At 41.8% G+C, this 18,207-nt stretch overlaps 1 protein-coding gene across 6 annotated transcripts in view; it reads right to left on the bottom strand.

Annotated features, from left to right (window-relative positions):
• The window catches only part of TNRC6C (trinucleotide repeat containing adaptor 6C), a 146,628-nt gene that overhangs the window by 125,999 nt on the left and 2,422 nt on the right, over positions 1-18,207 (bottom strand). Inside the window, exon 1 of one of the 6 annotated variants that reach the window (XM_074389011.1) lies at positions 1-18,207. This exon is cut by the window's left edge and continues 24,486 nt beyond it. The exons of 4 other annotated variants lie outside the window; for them this stretch is intronic. The gene's annotated coding sequence lies outside the window, so the exon portion shown is untranslated. One more of the 6 variants, XM_074389013.1, reaches the window with a different exon arrangement.

Raw genomic sequence — 18,207 nt, 5'->3', positions numbered from 1 at the left:
CTGAGTCTTCAACATGTGGGATCTGAGTTACTTCCAGGTAGATAATGTTAACGTGGAATTGGAGGGTACCCATCTGATGTCCACAGAACTGCTTGCTTGTTTGATGCGTGGGAAGAAACCCTCACACATTTAGTCACAGAAGTCTTCTGTGCTGAGAAAGACCCAGCTGGTGTCCACTACAGAAATGACTGCTTGCTTGGCATGTGGGGAGAAATCCACACATTTGGTCAAGGAAGTCCTCTGTGATGGTGATCGCTGTCACAGAATGAGAGCCGAGGAAAAGTAACTTGCCTTTTCCCCCATCAGAACTCTCTTCCAGCTTTCTGTGCTGCTGCTGCCATTTATCGTTTTCACTTTAAAAATTTTTAAGTTCCAGGTACATGTGCAGGATATGCAGGGTCTGTTACACAAGTAAACATGTGCCATGGTGTTTTGCTGCACCTATCAATATTTTTACTGTTTTACACAGTTCACATTACTTTAGATATATTCATCTATCCATCCTTTCCAGTGCTCTTCACTCCTCCTTCAATCTCCATGCTTCCAGCTGGGATAATTTTCCTTTTACCTGAAGAACTTTATAGTTCCTCTAATGTGGATCTGCTGGTGATGAACTCTCTCAAGTTTTTGTCTTTCTGAAAATGTCTATATTCTCACTGCATTTTTGAAAGATATTTTTGCTTCGTACAGATTTCTAGGTTGGCGGTCATTTTCTCTCTCTCTCTCTCTTGAGACAGGGTCTCGCTCTGTCACCAAGGCCGGAGTGCAGTGACACAATCTTGGCTCACTGCAACCTTCTCCTTTTGGGTTCAAGCGATTCTTCTGCCTAAGCCTCCCAAATAGTTGGGACTACAGGCGCACACCACCACACCCAGCTAATTTTTGTATTTGTAGTAGTTTTACCATTTTGGCCAGGCTGGTCTTGAACTCCTGACCTCAAGTGATCTGCCTGCCTCGGCCTCCCAAAGTGATGGGATTACAGGCATGAGGCACTGTGCCCGGCACGGTTGGCAGTTATTTTCTTCTAACACTTTGAAGATACCGTTCTACTGTATTTTGATTTCCATTTCTTCTGCAAAGTAGACTGTCAGTCTTTATTGTTGCTCCTTCGAAGGAAATGTATCTTTTTCCTCCCTTGGCTGATTTTAAGATCTTCTTTTAGCAATTTTTCCTCTCTTTTCTTTTTCTTTTCATTTTCCATCCTTTTATTTCTCTGTGCTTTGGCATGGACATTGTCTTCTGATCTATCTTCTAGTTTACTAATTTTTTTCTTGAGCTGAAAATACTATTAAACCATCCTGTTTAATTTCTAAAATTTGAGTTACTGTACTTTTAAAAAATGTTTTAAATTTTTAATTGATATGTAACAGATATACATATTTCCAGGGTACGTATGATCATTTAGTACATTCATATAAATGTGTATGGATCAAATCAGTGTAACTGGGATATCCATCACCTTAAATATGAGTTTTACGATAAAAACATTCAAATTCATCTCTACTAGCTTTTTAAAAATATGCAATATATTATTGTAAACTATAGTCATCCTATATTGCACTTTTCAATTCCAGAATTTCCATTTAAATTTTTTGTCCAGTTTTTTTTCTGAAATCCTCCATTTCTCTTAATTTACTAAACACATTTATCGGCATTACCTTAAGGTCCAGACTGATAACCCTAAAATCCAGATCTCCCATGGGTAACCTTATTGCCTGTCTTTTTATATGTCCAGTTTTTGACTGAATGTTAATCTTGCATGCAAAAAATTGTGGAGATGAGCTGAGGCTGTGAATGTTACCTTCCTCTAGAGAGGATTTAGTTTTGCTTCTAACAAGCATTTAAGAGCAGGGGTGAATCACTTCAATCTATTTCAGCCAATTCAAAACAAAGTTTTTGTTTTCGTGAGAAGTGGATTTCAGGAAAATTTTTACGTTCACCATACCTGTAGGGTAAAAAGTTGAGGTTTTTAGGGGGCAAGGGGAGTGGTTCCAACCAAAAGCCTGTGATATTTACTCGTCTTTGTCATCTCTGAACTCCAGTTTTTATGACCCCAGCCTCAGAAGTCTACTGAAAACTACTTAGTTGTTCAACCTCAGCTTTCTGTTCAGCTTTTCAGTCCTAGCACCAAACTTGGCAAATGCCTTCTCTGTTTTCTCTTTTCACTTTGTCTCTCTCTCCAGATCTTTCTGCATTGCTGCATAAATTTTAGAATCAGCCTGTCAATTTGCAAAAACCGAAAAAAAAAAAAAAAAAAAAAAGCCTTCTGGGATTTTGATAGGAATGCATCAAAACTACCTACAGATCAACTTAGGGAGAGTGCCATGTTAACAGTATTGTGATTTCCCATACATCAACACGGAATGTCTCTCCAATTATCTGGATCCTCTTTGATTTCTCTCAGCCATGTTTCTGCAGTTTCAGTGTAAAACGTCTTCACTTCCTTTGTAAATGTATTCCCCAGGACTTAGTTGCTTTTGATGTTACAGTGAATTAGTTTTCTTAGTTTCATTTTCAAATTGTTTACTGTTAGTATCAAGAAACACAAATGATTTTCAAATATTGGTCTTGTAAGCAGTAACCTTACTAAACTTATTTACTAGTTTAAGTAATCTTTCTTGTGGATTCCTAAGGATTTTCTATACACAGGATTATGTCACCTATGGATAAGGGCAGTTTTACTTCTTCCTTTCTAATCCAGGTACCTTTTATTACTTTCTCTTACCTGATTGTATAGACTAGAAGCTCTAGATCAATGCTGAATGGAAGTGAACTGATAGTCTTTGTTTCTTCCCCATAATCCCCCGCCCCCCAATTTTGGAGAGAAAGCATTCAGTCATTCACTCTTCTGCATGATGTTACTTTGTTTTATATGTTTTTATATATGCCCTATTTATCAAGTTGAAGCAGCTCTTTTATACTTAATTTGCTGAGAATTTTTATTATGAAAGAATGCTAGATTTTGTTAAATGCTTTTCCTGCATTTACTGAGATAATCATGTGGTTTTGTTCTCCATCTATTAATATGGTGTAGTACATTAATTTACTTTAGGATGTTAACTCAATCTGGAGGTCCTGAAATAAATCGCAGTAGGGGTCATGCTGTACAATCCTTTTTATTACATGCTGCTGGACTTGGCTTCCTAAAACTGTATTTTATTGAAGATTTTTATGTCTATGAAATATGGGGCTGCAGTTTGTTTATTTATTTATTTTTTTAGATGGAGTCTTGCTCTCTTGCCCAGGCTGGAATGTAGTGGTGTGATCTTGGCTCACTGCAACCTCCACCACCCGGGTTCAAGCGATTCTCTTGCCTCAGTCTCCTGAATACCAGGAACTACAGGTGTGTGCCACCACAGTTGACTAGATTTTTGTATTTTTAGTGAGATCGGGTTTCACCATGTTAGCCAGGATGCTCTTGATCTGACCTCATGATACGCCTGCCTCGGCCTCCCAAAGTGCTGGGATTATAGGGGTGAGCCACCTCGCCCGGCCCTGGGACTGTAGTTTATTGTCTTTTTGTTTTATGATGTCATTGGATCTGGCATCATGTTAACATTGACTTCACTGGATCAGTTGGTAAATGTACCTTTCTTTTTAAATTTCTGGAAATATTTGTGAAGCCTTGGTATTAGTTCTTCCTACATTTGACAGAATTCACCAGTGAAGACAAAATAACCTGGATTTTCTTTGTGAGAAGATTTTAAATTACTAATCCAATTTCTTGCTTTATGTCCATTCACATTTTCCATTTGTCCTGTATCGATTTTGTTAATTTGGCTATTTCTAGGAATTTGTACTTTCATCCAAATCATCTAATTTGTTGCCACAGTTGTTTATGGTACCTATTTCAATTGCTGTAAAATCAGCAGTCATGTCCCCTCTCATTCTTTTTGAGACAGAGCCTTGCTCTGTAGCCCAGGCTGGAGTGCAGTGGCGCAATCCTGGCTCACTGCAACCTCTACCTCCTGGGTTCAAGTGATTCTCCCACCTCAGCCTCCTGAGTAGCTGGGATTACAGGCACCTGCCATCATGCCCAGCTAATTTTTTATTTTTGTAGAGATGAGGTTTCACCACGTTGGCCAGGCTGGTCTTGAACTCCTGACTTCAGGTGATCCGCTTGCCTTGGCCTCCCAAAGTGCTGGGATTACAGGTGTGAGCCACCATGCCTGGCCTTGTCTTTCATTCTTGATTTTGGTAACTTGTGTTTCCTCTGGTTTGCTTTTGGTCAGTCAAGCGATGGGCTTGTCAATTTTGCTGATTTTTGCAATTATCCAGCTTCTGGTTTTACTGGTCTTCTCTATTGTTTTGAATGTATGTATCTCCTTGGTTTCCATTCTAATCTCTAATTTTTGCTTTTTTTTTTTTTGCTTGCCATAGGTTTAGCTTGTTGTCTCTAGATTCATAAGATGGAAGCTTAAGTGATTTATTTGAAATCTTTCTCCTTTTCTTATATTTAATACGTTTAAAGCTATATATTTCTCTCCTAGTACGGTTTGGTTGCATCACAAAAATATCTTCTAATTTTCCCTTGTGAGCTGTTCTTTAACCTATACGTTATTTAGAAGCCTCTTAATTTCTTTTTTTTTTTTTTTTTTGAGACGGAGTTTCACTCTTGTTACCCAGGCTGGAGTGCAATGGCGCGATCTCGGCTCACCGCAACCTCCGCCTCCTGGGTTCAGGCAATTCTCCTGCCTCAGCCTCCTGAGTAGCTGGGATTACAGGCACGTGCCACCATGCCCAGCTAATGTTTTGTATTTTTAGTAGAGACGGGGTTTCACCATGTTGACCAAGATGGTCTCGATCTCTTGACCTCGTGATCCACCCGCCTCGGCCTCCCAAAGTGCTGGGATTACAGGCTTGAGCCACCGCGCCCGGCCAGAAGCCTCTTAATTTCTGATGGCCCATATACAGAGTGAAAGAGGGAAGTCAATGGGGAATCCAGAGTTTCTGAGAGGAGCAGCTGGAAGGATGGCAGTGCTTTTCAGTACGTGGGAAGGAATGCAAGCAGAGCAGGTATGGGGCAAGAACAGGAGTGCAGTTCTGAACGCCCATTAAGCAGCCATAGAGAGAAGTGCGGCAGGCAACTGGATATGCAAATACTGAGTCTGGGAGGCAGTCTAGGCTGGTGTCTTCAGTGTATATGTGGTATTTAATGTCACAGGACTGAATGAGTGAATAAAGAAGAGATAGTTTACCATGAGTGAAGTCAGAGAAGGCTTCATAAACGAGACTGGTTTGATGTTAGCTATTTTAGGAAATTTAGAATTTGATCAAGCAAAGACAGAAACCAGTTCAAGCACTCTATCATCCAAGGTGTGAAATAAATGTTATCACGAGACACCTATAACTAATGGATGAGTTAATGATACCGCTAATAGATTAATTCAGGGAATAAATTCAAGAGACCTAGGTCTCACATCAATAAACATTTTACAATATGGCTATGTGAGGCTTATTTCATATATGTTTACTAAAATTATGACATCTTTAAATTGCCCATGTTACTAAAACAAAAATTTTATACCCCACATCTACTTTTTTCTTTCTTTTTTTTTTTTGAGAAAAGGTCTCACCGTCAACCATGCCAAAGTGTAGTGGCAGGATCACAGCTCACTGTAACCTTGAACTCCAGAGCTCAGGTGATCCTCCCACCTCAGCCTCCTGAGTAGCTAGGACTACAGGTACGTGCCACCATGCTCAGCTAATTTTTTCACGTTTTAAAAGACAAGGGTCTTGCTGTGTTGCTCAGGCTGGCTGACTACCTACTTTTGTCTATACCAGAGGTGTCCAATCTTTTGGCTTCCCTGGGCCACACTGGAAGAAGAATTGTCTTGGGCCACACATAAAATACGCTAACATTACCTATAGTTGATGAGCAAAATTTAAAAAACCCAAAAAACAAACAAACAAAAAAAACCACACTCACGCACACACCTCTCATATTTTAAGAAAGTTTATGAATTTGTGTTGGGCTGCATTCAAAGCTATCCTGGGCCACAGACTGGATAAGCTTGGTCTATACCCATATGCCTCTATACCAATCTCAGTCACTTAACATATATCTCTCCTGAAAACTGTGATATCAAAGTAAAGAAGCAGCCAGGTGAGGTGGCTCACACCTGCAATCCCAGCAACATTGGAAGACCCTGGCTTTACAAAAAAATTTTTTTTTAATTAGCCAGGCATGATGGTGCATGCCTGTGGTCCCAGCTACTCAGGAGGCTGAGGTGGGAGGACAGCTTGAGTCTGAGAGGCTGAGGCTGCAATGAGCTGTGATTGTACCACTGCATTCCAGCCCAGGCAACAGAGCGAGAACCTGTCTCAAAAAGAACCAAGAAACAAAACAATACAAAGCATAAAGAAGTAAAATTGTTATCCTTCCAACTAGAAAGCTAGATAATGAAATACGCTTATCCCAAACCAGGTTTCTGAATCTCCTTACAAGTCTTTTAGGATTTACAACACTCCATTCCTTTAAACTTTTTATGTTGAAGAACCACAGGAAAGATATAATGCAGAAGAAAAATAGGTCAAGTGAGGGAAATTGCTTTCCAACTGAGATTTGAGATTGAATAGGAAGTAGCTGAATTAAATGGAAGAAAGACAGTTATCATCCATTCATAGGCAGCTCTTACGTGAGTTATCAAAGGCAGCTTACTTGTACCTTACCCCATTAACTAAAGCATTCTAATTTCAAGGTGACACTCTTTTTTTTTTTTAAGTATCTTCCCAGCTTTTATAATTTAGCTCAAAACTAGAGTCCCTTTAAATGGGCTTAATTTTTTCAGTAATGTTAATTTTCAAATAGTGCTCCAAGGAAAATGTGCTGCTATGGCAGGAAAAATAGAGGAATCCGTGAGATCTCTGCTTGTCTCCCAGACACGCTCCTTCCTACACTGCATTCTAGATGACAAGAGTAGAAATCAGGGAGAAAAGAACATCAGGCTTTTCAAATATAAAGAACAATTCTTATCAACACGTAAAGGTTAGCTTTCTCTTTATAGATCAGACGCCACAGATCAATTCTGAGGTCCCAAAGACCTCTTAGATTTTTAAAGATAACGGAAATTGTACTACCTCAGCCAGTCTGAATGAGATACTACGACAGAGCGGTGAGGAGCAAAGCCACTTGAATCAGGTGGCCTGGCTTCAGAGTGCCTCAGCGTCCTCCTCTATTAAGGAGAATAAATGAACTAATGTGTTAAGCACATTAAGCTTAATATATTATTTATATTGGCACATAAGCACAAGATAAACTACAGCTACTATGAAGTTTCGAATCCTTCCACCAGCTGTGGACTGGTACCTCCACACTAACAGGCTCAGCGACACAATACACAGAATGAAAGAGTGCTGTGTTCACCCTATTGCCTCAAACCAGGCCTCTCTCGACTCCCAACTCGGAAGTGCAAAGTTTCAGGAGGGCAACTGCAAAACCAGAGGGGAAAGGTTGTGGGAAAGACAAATAAAAAGTAAGAGAAAACTAATGAGAACTTTCGTGAGTGTTCCTAAAGGCTGAATTCTGAAATTGGTGTTCACTAAGATTTAGTTGGGAAATCACAATTTAAAGAGAACGAACGATTTTATTAAGTCTTAAGCTCTACCTAATCAAAATTCTGCCCTTCAAAGTTAAACAGGCATATGTATAAGCTATTTAAATAACCACATCTAAAATTTTTATAAAGTAACCTTTAAAGGAGTACTGAAATCATGAGTAAACATAAATTGATCTCAAGAAAAAGAATACTGACAATCTCTTTTAAAGAATCTCATTTCCAGAGAATTTTCCCTAAAGGAGACAGAATGTAAGTCTATCCAGACTACATGCTAACCAGACATTCTGGCTTGGCCAGAATAATCTCGTTAATCATATCACTCATTTTTCCAATGGGCTAGTATCTAAAGACCATCATCAAATCTGTGAAAGACAAGCCAGAAATTATTCTGTAATTGATCTAACATACTTACAATTTTAATGTCTATAAAAAATGTCACACATTGTTTTTACATGATTTGGTCAGTGGCACTTACTGGCAGGGCCCAGGGGCCTCAGGAAAAGGCCCTGGCCATTCCTACAGGTACCCTACAGAAAACAGCAGCGCAGGAGCCCCTATGACGACTGTTCCTCACTTGTTACCCTCCTAGCTCCCCTCAGATCTGCAGATACAGTCCCACATACTGGGCTGACTAGTTGAAAACCAGTTGGTCATTATCCAAAAATACCAAAAACCGAAGAAAAGTGTTCAAAGTATCAATCTTCTCTCTTCCCCCATGACTTGTCAGTATCACTGAAGAAACAGATGACTCAAAAATTGATAGCTAAATATCTTCAAAATACTATAGATGACGGGATTACAAAAATAAACATGTTATTATCCCTGTTAATAAGTAATTAGAATCTAAAGAAATTATCACTATACTGAAAGTTTTTTGCAGAGCATTAATCTGCAAGAAACTGTGCTCAAATTTGAAGTCTAAAGTTGACAGGAAAGAATAAATAACAATGCTCAGTCAATAAAAAGCAATACTACATATACACAAAAATCCAACAGTGGATAAGATCCTCATTTGCCACCTGACTGATAAAATAAAAAATATTTTTATCTGTTTTAAAGTTTCCCCACTCTATGGGAGTAGAGAAGAATCTATTATTCCTTAAGTTTAAGGAATCTAAGTTTATCTAAATTTAAAAATTCTAGTAACTTCAACATAATTACTAATGTTGCTATTCTATTTATGTGATAATTTGAGCTTATGTTTCCTTGAAACATTGAAGATTTTTTTCTCTTCTTTTCTGCCAACATTTCATAACCATACAACTTACAATATACCTGGGACTGTTATATAAGATCTAGGTCAAGAATGTTTTAATGGGTATGGCACTAAGAAAATCTGATTTCATTGAGAGTATTCACCATAATTAACATAATAAAATACACAGCTCATTACATACTTGGGATTTATGCTGTGAGTCAAATCTCTACTGCAGAACACAACTTCATACAATAAGAGTCTTGTGTGTCATCTTTCCCCATCAGCATCTAGACAGGATGTACTTACTATGTGTATTTAACCAAATACCTTTTTTTTTTTTTTTGAGATGGAGTTTCGCTCTTGTTGCCCAGGCTGGAGTGCAATGGCGCGATCTCTGCTCACCGCAACCTTCGCCTCCCAGGTTCAAGCGATTCTCCTGCCTCAGCCTCCCAAGCAGCTGGGATTACAGGCGTGTGCCACTGCTCCTGGCTAATTTTTTGTATTTTTAGTAGAGACTGGGTTTCACCGTGTTAGGATGATCTCAATTTCCCGACCTCGTGATCCGCCCGCCTAGGCCTCCCAAAGCGCTGGGATTACAGGCTTGCCACCGCGCCCGGCCAGATCGGTGATCTTTTCACCTTCCACCTGACCTGAGTGAGACGGCCATCACACCGGTAGCAGCGGCCATCTTAGAAGAGCAGGGCGCTGCGGAGGCAGCTGGTGGGCTCAGCACTTTTTTTTTTTTTTTGAGATGGCGTTTTACTCTTGTCCCCAGGCTGGAGTACAATGGCACGATCTCGGCTCACCGCAACCTCCACCTCCCAGGTTCAAGCGATTCTCCTACCTCAGCCTCCCGAGTAGCTGGGATTACAGGTGCGCGCCACCACGCCTGGCTTTCTGTATTTTTAGTAGAGACCGGGTTTCACCGTGTTAGCCAGGGTGGTCTCGATTTTCCGACCTGATGGCCCGCCCGCCTCAGCCTCCCAAGGTGCTGGGATTACAAGCGTGAGCCACTGCGCCGGGATAAATCGGCGATCTTTTCACCTTCCACCTGACCCGTGGCGGCCATCACACCGGTAGCGCCGGCCATCTTAGAAGAGCAGCGCGCTGCCTCATGGGCGCGGCTTTTTTTTTTTTTTTTCCCTTCCCCCGAGATGGCGTTTTACTCTAGTCCGCAGGCTAGAGTGCAACGGCGCGATCTCGGCTCACCACAACCTCCACCTCCCGGGTTCAAGCGACTCTCCTACCTCAGCCTCCCGGGCAGCTGGGATGACAGGTGCGCGCCACCACGCCCGGCTGATGTTTGCATTTTTAGTAGAGACCGGGTTTCACTGTGTTAGCCGGATGGTCTCAATCTTCCGACCTCATGACCCACCCGCCCCTCCCAAGGCGCTGGGATCATAGGCGTGAGCCACCGCGCCCTGCCAGGTCTGTGCTCTTTCTACCTTCCACCTGACCCGCCATCGCACCGGTAGCGCCGGCCATCTTAGAAGAGCAGCGCGCTGCCTCATGGGCGCGGCTTTTTTTTTTTGCTTTTTTTTTTTTGAGATAGCGTTTCACTCTAGTCCCCAGGCTAGAGTGCAACGGCGCGATCTCGGCTCACCACAACCTCCACCTCCCGGGTTCAAGCGACTCCCCTACCTCAGCCTCCCGGGTAGCTGGGATGACAGGTGCGCGCCACCACGCCCGGCCTTTTCTGTTTTTAGTAGAGACCGGGTTTCACCGTGTTAGCCAGGATGGTCTCGATCTTCCAACCTGATGATCCGCCCGCCTCGGCTTCCCGAAGTGCTGGGATTACAGGCGTGAGCCCCCGCACCAGGCTAAATCGGGATCTTTCTACCTTCCACCTGAGCCGAGACAGCCCTCGCACCGGTAGCGCCGGCCATCTTAGAAGAGCAGCGCGCTGCCTCATGGGCTCGGCGTTTTTTTTTTTTTTGAGATGACGTTTCACTCTCGTCCCCAGGCTGCAGTGCAGGTGCGCAGTCTCGGCTCACCGCCACCTCCTCCTTCCGGGTTGAAGCAATTCTCCTACCTCAGCCTCCAGAGCAGCTGGGATGACAGGCGAGTGCCACCGCCCGGCTAACTTTTTGTATTTTTAGTAGAGACCGGGTTTCACCGTGTTAGCCGGGATGTCGTGATCCTCCCGCCTCGGCCTCCCAAAGTGCTGGGCTTACAGGTGGGAGCCACCGCGCCTGGCCAGATGGGTGATACTTTTACCTTCCCACCTCACCTGAGGCGGCCATCACATTTCACACGGTAGCGGCGGCAGCTATCACAAAGGTAGCGGCGGCCATCTTAGAGGTAGCGCGCTACCTCGTGGGCTCCGTTTTTTTTTTTTTTTTTTTTTTTTTTTTTGAGATGGCGTTATCACTCTTGTCCCCAGGCTGGAGTGCAATGGCGCGATCTCTGCTCACTGCAATCTCCGCCTCCCAGGTTCAAGCGATTCTCCTACCTCAGCCTCCTGAGTAGCTGGGATTACAGGCACGTGTCACCTCGCCCGGCTAATTTTTTGTATTTTTAGTAGAGACTGGGTTTCACGGTCTCCCAGTTTCCGACCTTGTGATCTGCCCAACTCAGCCTCCCAAAATGCTGGGATTACAGGCGTGAACCACTACGCCCGGCCAAGCAAATACCTTAACATTAGCTTCTTTATCAATTTAAAACCTCTGCGGCACATTCTGGGAAGAGCAGAAAGTACCATAGCCTTTTAGAGCGCATTCTTTCCAACAACCCACGTCAATCATTTTGTATTATTTTATTCTGCAACACCTTTTCAGTTTGACCCTACCAGTATGTAAGCATCACCTTACACAGCTACAACAGTCACAGTTTTAACACCGTATCTCCGCTCAAGGAAGTTTCTAATCCACCGCTCGATTCATGTCATGCCCACCAACAGACATCAACCATTCCTAAGAAGCCAACAACCAGAAGTTCTACCTGCTAGCCCCCAGACCCTTCTAAACATTATTGCTAACACAGAACCTCCATTCACAGCCAGGCCTCTGCACTCATCTAGTCAATTAACTATATCCCGTCCCTACTGTGTCTCTGTTACTATGTTATGCGCTTTACAAAATATTCCCAAGCATGGCTTGCCTGTTTGTCTCCTTATAGACTATCCCTTTCAGCCAACCAAACTCTGCCAGCCTTTCGCGGAACTCATTTCAAGGGAAGTCTTGCCCACCCACTCCAGCCCACAGGCCCTCTCTTGGGATGATGCAGCACTCTTCCTAACTTTGTTAAAGTCAGTCCCACTGAACTAAAAAGTGGTATGAAGGGAAAACGCTGTCCAATGGCCACATAAGTCTGGGAAATGCTGGGCCAAATAAAGGTAAACATATTTCTTTTGCTCCTTGACTTCTCAGAGCATCCAGTATTTTGACATGCGTCCTTTTATGAGAGGAGATACAGTAACAGCATACAGCTATGTAATGATACATTACCTTCGATTGTTGTTAACTTTTCGGTATGTGTGCGTGGCTTTCTTCACAACATGTATTGCTCTCTCTTTAACAAATTGCCTGGTGCCCATAATTTCTCTCACTAATACGACAGCTCAGGGAGGGCGGGAAGAAGTTCATGTGGCCACTGCCTACCGAAGGTGTAAAGGTTTTGTGGAAGGAATGATGTGACCAGGCTCAGGCTTCAGAAGGCAGCACAGTGGAATGATAGAGAGCTCAGGCTCTGGCTTCTGAGGACCTAGACACATTTATTAAGGCTTTGCTTTTGGGCAAATTATTCAACTTCCATCAGCTTTCAGCTTCCCTATCTATAAAGTGAATATAATCACAGTTCCTAACTTATAAGCTGCTGAGGAGGAATGAATGAGATCATACACCCAAAGTGCTCAGAAGGCAGTCGGTTAATATTGGCGGCCTTAGGAGGAGACTAATTAAGAAGGTATCAAAATAATCCAAGCTTTCTCCATATGTGAGGGCTTTGAAGTGTACTGAGTTTAAATTCTGGCTTCATTTCCTATAAGCTGTAGGATCTTGTGGAAATAACTCCCTTTGCTCATCTGTAAAATGGGAATGTTAAATGCAACCACTTCATAGGAGTGTTGTGAGGATTAAATAAGATAAACTCAAGTCCTTGGCACATAAGCACATCATACATGCTTAGATTAATTGTAAATGGAGATCTGGTTACCTGAGGGTGCTTTCTAACCTCATCCACTCCCACCTCACAATTCCCAACTGTTCTCAGTGGCTCAAATGTACTTGTTCCCACAGATCCATCACCTTCTTCCCTTTCTACGCCTCCCTACCAAAAAAACCTTGTTTAAGACATCAGCCATGGCCTCCTGAAGAACCAAGCCTGTTAAATTCCTTCCCTACACTCTTGGCCCCTCACTCTGCGTTTCATATTTCATAAGTAGTATGAGAAAAAAAGACTTGCGCACCTCCCTCTCCCCCACCGTAATTTCTGAACAATTATTGTCCACATCATTTCACAGCAACGACGGTGGGAAAGGTGATACCTGTGCCTGCATTGCTGTTTCCCAGTTTCAGATCTTAGTTTAACTCCCAGTTGCTATTTTAACTTGGGTTTCCCCTGCTTCCTAAAAGAGTAAATAAAAAGAAATTATCTTTGGGAATGAAAAGCTAAACAATACCTTTGCCAGGCTCAAACCAAGCACTTGATTTAAACTGTGAGAGATCTTATTCTTAATAAGCTAGAAGGCACACATAAAATGAATCAAACAAAGCACATATTCCCAATAACCACCTGGGCACTAAATTGCATCTGGCATTAGTTGGCCACGTCAAAAGACAATCTGCACATCAGCAAAGGACTCAACTGCCTTTACTTTCCATATGTGAGCAGTTATCCAACTGCTGAGAATAATTCGACTTGATATTGTGATACTGTAGGTTTGTAGTTCAATCCTTCAGAGAGGGATGTTATAAAAAATACAATAGAGTATTAATTTTTAAAAGTCTCTGAAGGAGGAAAACAGAGGGTCTTCAGAGTAAACCATTTGTTTTTATACAAATAGATGCCAGTCACTCTCTACTTCATTTTTATGCAAAAAAATTAAAATTCTGTTATGCCAAAAAGGTTGATGAGGAAGTGGAAACTGAGCCACGTTAGACCAATCCATCCCACAAGATCTCTGGAAGACTCCAGATGACTCTTTGGGCCATCTGCACTGTGCATGGCCCAGTGATCACATGGGTCTTAGGGCAGCAGTTCTCCAACAGAAAAGAAGTATCACAACAAAGAGGCAAATAAAGAGGAAGATGGTGGGACAGACAACTCTTAGTTCCTAGACACCCCTTATTTCCTAGAGCAAACATTTAAATCCGCTGGCTTACAAGAGGCATATACTTAAGAAGCTATATTATTGTGCATCCTTAATCACTACTATATTTTAGAAAACCAAAGTTCCAATGCATAGCTGGAACTCAGAGAGACACAGAGAATATTAAGAGTTCAAAATAACAGTGAGTGTTGCTTTCCCAAGACCATTCCTTCTGTTGTGGTTTGCAGCCACAGAGGGCTCAGGAGAGTGCGAACAACTATCTGTGCTACAGCAGTGATGTTTTATGGCTGGATGCCCAGATTGTCTAGCTCTGCACACAGCTCTCTAGTCTTTTGAGGGCTACAGAGGAGGAATGCATTCTTAACAAACAGCTTTCCATCCCTGCAATAGCTTCTTCATTCTCGGAAAATATTTAAGGCTAAGAAAAGAATTCATTTTTAGTAAAACTCCAAAAATGGAACAAAGGGTATGGATTTTCAGCATGTTTAAACATGTAAAACCTTGTTATATCCCAGGTGGAGATTTTTTTAAATTACATAATTTACTTTTCATTAAACATTTCAAATGCATGATCTGTATAATAGGAAACTGCACCATTATTTTAATCGGGTTATTCAAGCGAGTTCACTGGCAAAGATTATATATTTTTCAGTTGCAATATCAGATATACACTTTCTGCACAAGGTTATATAGTTATTTTTGACAATTAACCTTTATATTTTTAAGCAATTATATTCCTAAAAAGTTATGTATAAGCTGAATATTTATAAATGGACTCTACTGCATTAAAGTCTGTTTAAAGAAAGCTTATATCATTTTGTAATGAATGCTCTCCTTATGACCACACGATTATTTAAAAGTTCATTTGTTTGAATTTGGATAGTCATAATTAGACTGGGTGAAAGCAAGAAAACCTGTATGATCTACCCTCCCCCCAAAATATGATCCACTTCTCACATGACATTTTGCTGTCCCTACTCAAATATATGACATCTTCAAACAAACTATTAAGATGTTAAGTATCTAAATTAACTGAAATCCAGTCACCTTCACTGTGAAACCAGTTATCATGCAAGAGAGACTAAAGACTGTGCTACCAACACTTCAAAATATTTCCTTACTTCTCATCCAAAAAATATTTGAATGACCCTTCGAGACAGAGCTGGAGAAAAGGTAAAAACCCATTTGTCTTAAAATCATGAGAAAGAAGCCAAAACAATTTCAGTCAAAGATAACAAAAACAGACAGACACAAATAAACTTACCTGGTTCTTCCCAGCTTATATAGACCCTTTCCTGCTCTGCCTGTTCAGGACCCCACTTCCTGTTCCCTCAGCCTATCCTTCTCCTAGCTCCAAGGCCGTCTATCAATCTGCCCGTCTCCTTCTCTCCATTTCTCAAGCTTTCCCCACAGGCTTCAGCTGCTCTTTGCTTGCTCTGTCCCCAAATCTGAATTGTCTCATATGTTTTACTTTGGTATATGGGACAATCTAGAGTTCACAGCCAATTTTCTTTCTTATAAAATCTCAACTATCACTTTTGCACAATGATATGCAAAAAACCTGACTGAATGATAAACAGTCATCCAAAGCATAAGCATGCAATCTAATGCTCCAATTCCTACTGCCGAAGGCCAAAAACACCCCCTAATAGTCTTTAAAATGGTTCTTCAATCTTAAAAGGTTAGTGAGCGTCTATGATTTAAAAAGATACTCTATATACTCAAATCAAACCATAAATAAACTAACTTTCATCATAGTCTTTTAAAAAAAATGTCAAGTTAGCAACATTCTCCTGGGTCAAGCGAGACTAAGTTACAATCAGGAACTCATCCCCTTCACTTGAGGTTGGAGAGGTGATGTAAATATGCCATTCCCAGCTGCTACTGCAGGAACCGTGTCTTCCATTTTACTCCAAACTGAAAGCTCTCTTCACTAAGGAGAAAGGCTGCCCTACTCCAGACCTGACTACCTCCTCTGGCTTGGTTTTAGAAGCCAAACGGCAGCATTTGCAAAAGCAAAAATTTATCTCAGGAAAGCCAACTGTTCAACAAAAAGGCAGTGGTAGTTGTCACAAAACATACTGTAATTTAGTTTCATATATCCCCTGTATGACTTAGCTATTTTTTAAATCATTGAATGTCAAATGAAACAGTTCATTCCACTCTACCTTCATTATGATCAGCATTCTAAGGGCAACGATTTACTCCAAAGTTCCTAAGCCAATTAAACGTAAATGTAAACCTGTTACGAAATAATCTTTGTTACGTGTTAAGAAATATGTTACTTGGACCAAAAAAAGCGATAATTACTGTAAGGATGAGTATCTAAAAATCAACATTTACATATACTCCAGATTACTAACAGAATATTTAAATGCCAGAATCCCAAATAAAACTGTTAAGATTAAACTTTATGACAGTCTCAGTTTCAACTGTATTTAATTTCATACCTTAAAAGTAAAACTGACCGGGTGAGGTGGCTCACACCTGTAATCCCAGCACTTTGGGAGGCAGAGGCGGATGGATAACCTACGGTCAGGAATTTGGGACCAGCCTGGCCAACAGGACGAAACCCCATCTCTACTGAAAATACAAAAATTAGCTAGGTGTGGTGGCGGGCACCTATAATCCCAGCTACTAGGGAGGCTGAGGCAGAAGAATCGCTTGAACCCTGGAGGCAGAGGCTGCAGTGAGCCGAGATCACGCCATTGCACGCCAGCCTGGGCAACAAGAGCAAAATTCCATCTCAAAAAACAAAAAAAAGTAAAACCGAAGTAAGGTCAGCAAGGTCTTTGTTTTGGACAAGAAGCACAGAAGAGTTACAAACAGGCTTTTAAAATCAGATCCTTATAATAAAATTGAGTGTGTGTGTGTGTGTGTGTGTTTACTGTTACCATTTTCTGAGCTATCAATTTCTCATGGCCTACGTCTATTGTCAGATCATGAGAAATCTGTATGAAAACCAGATTCCAAGAATGTCTACTCTTATTAAAATAAATATTAAAAACTTTCCTTAGAAAAAAAACTATCAGTATAGGTAAACAAAGTTACAACTGTTCACATCATTACTTTGTTCTATTAACACAAACAAAATTAATTCAGACAATATAACTAGTCATTTTTAAAACCTTATTTTGCATTATTTTCCCCAACAAAGCATCCTAGGGGTGCCATAGTGAAAGATGTTCAAAGACCACTGCCACCTCTGTTGTTCTGGAACAACGTACATTCCTCAAGGTGCCCTCTACCAACCAAGTTCATCTGGCCTGGGGCTAAGTTTTGTCATTTATTCTTTCACACAGTACTGAAGGAAATCTGGAATCTATGAATATAATTGTCAGCATCCGTACACATTTCAAACCAGCTACCACTGTCCTCTGAAATCACTCAAGCCAGGTTTCCAGGGTCTCAATTCATTCGCATAGTTATTCAATTCTAACTGCAGGCAATAACTGGCAGAAAATAAGCCTTACACAGGGTCAAATTACACGCAGGGATGCACAAGGCTCTCGCAGCGATCATCAATGGGCAACCGTGTATTGGCCGAAGTACATCAACGTGAACACCAGATACTCGAGAAAAACCGAACCTCGGCTACACAATGGATTAACCCAGTCAGAAGGCTCCAATTTGCAACTCCTCAACAACGCTTAAGTTGGACATCTATAGAGCACCATTTTGAGTTTAGAATCCGCAGTTCACGCCTAGAAATAACCGCGCGGACCACTCAAATGGAGGTTTCATTTGGCGGAGGCAAAGGTTTGAGACAACTCCACTCATTCCGTGCAGAAATCACCAACACTGTCAAATGCCTTCGAAGGCACCAGGTGCAGCCACGACCTAGCGGCTCCTCCTCCCCTACCTCCCGGCACCACATCCAAGCAGCAAGCCTGCATTTTTGGTAGGATCCCCAAAGCTCCGTGTAACACGCACGCCAGTGATTTCTTCGCCAGATGAACGCGCAGGAAGCCCCCCCCCCCCAGCCACACACACATTCACATCTGCATATTTTCATAGCTACCGGCCAACTAGCCAAATCTCGTCCGCGAGGTAAAGGTGCGAAGGAGGCATCGCTTAGAGCAGAGGTGGCGGCCGGGCGCTCGGGCTGCGTTATCTGCTAACAGGGCACAGGCGGCTCGGCTCGTTTTCCTCTTACGTGTGACTCCGCGGTCCGCGGCACC

The sequence above is a fragment of the Saimiri boliviensis genome, chromosome 17, assembly GCF_048565385.1.
Source record: "Saimiri boliviensis isolate mSaiBol1 chromosome 17, mSaiBol1.pri, whole genome shotgun sequence".
NCBI classification, from domain to species: domain Eukaryota; kingdom Metazoa; phylum Chordata; class Mammalia; order Primates; family Cebidae; genus Saimiri; species Saimiri boliviensis.
The sequence above is the reverse complement of the archived record's forward strand: the minus strand, read 5'-3'. Positions and strand labels throughout refer to the sequence as shown.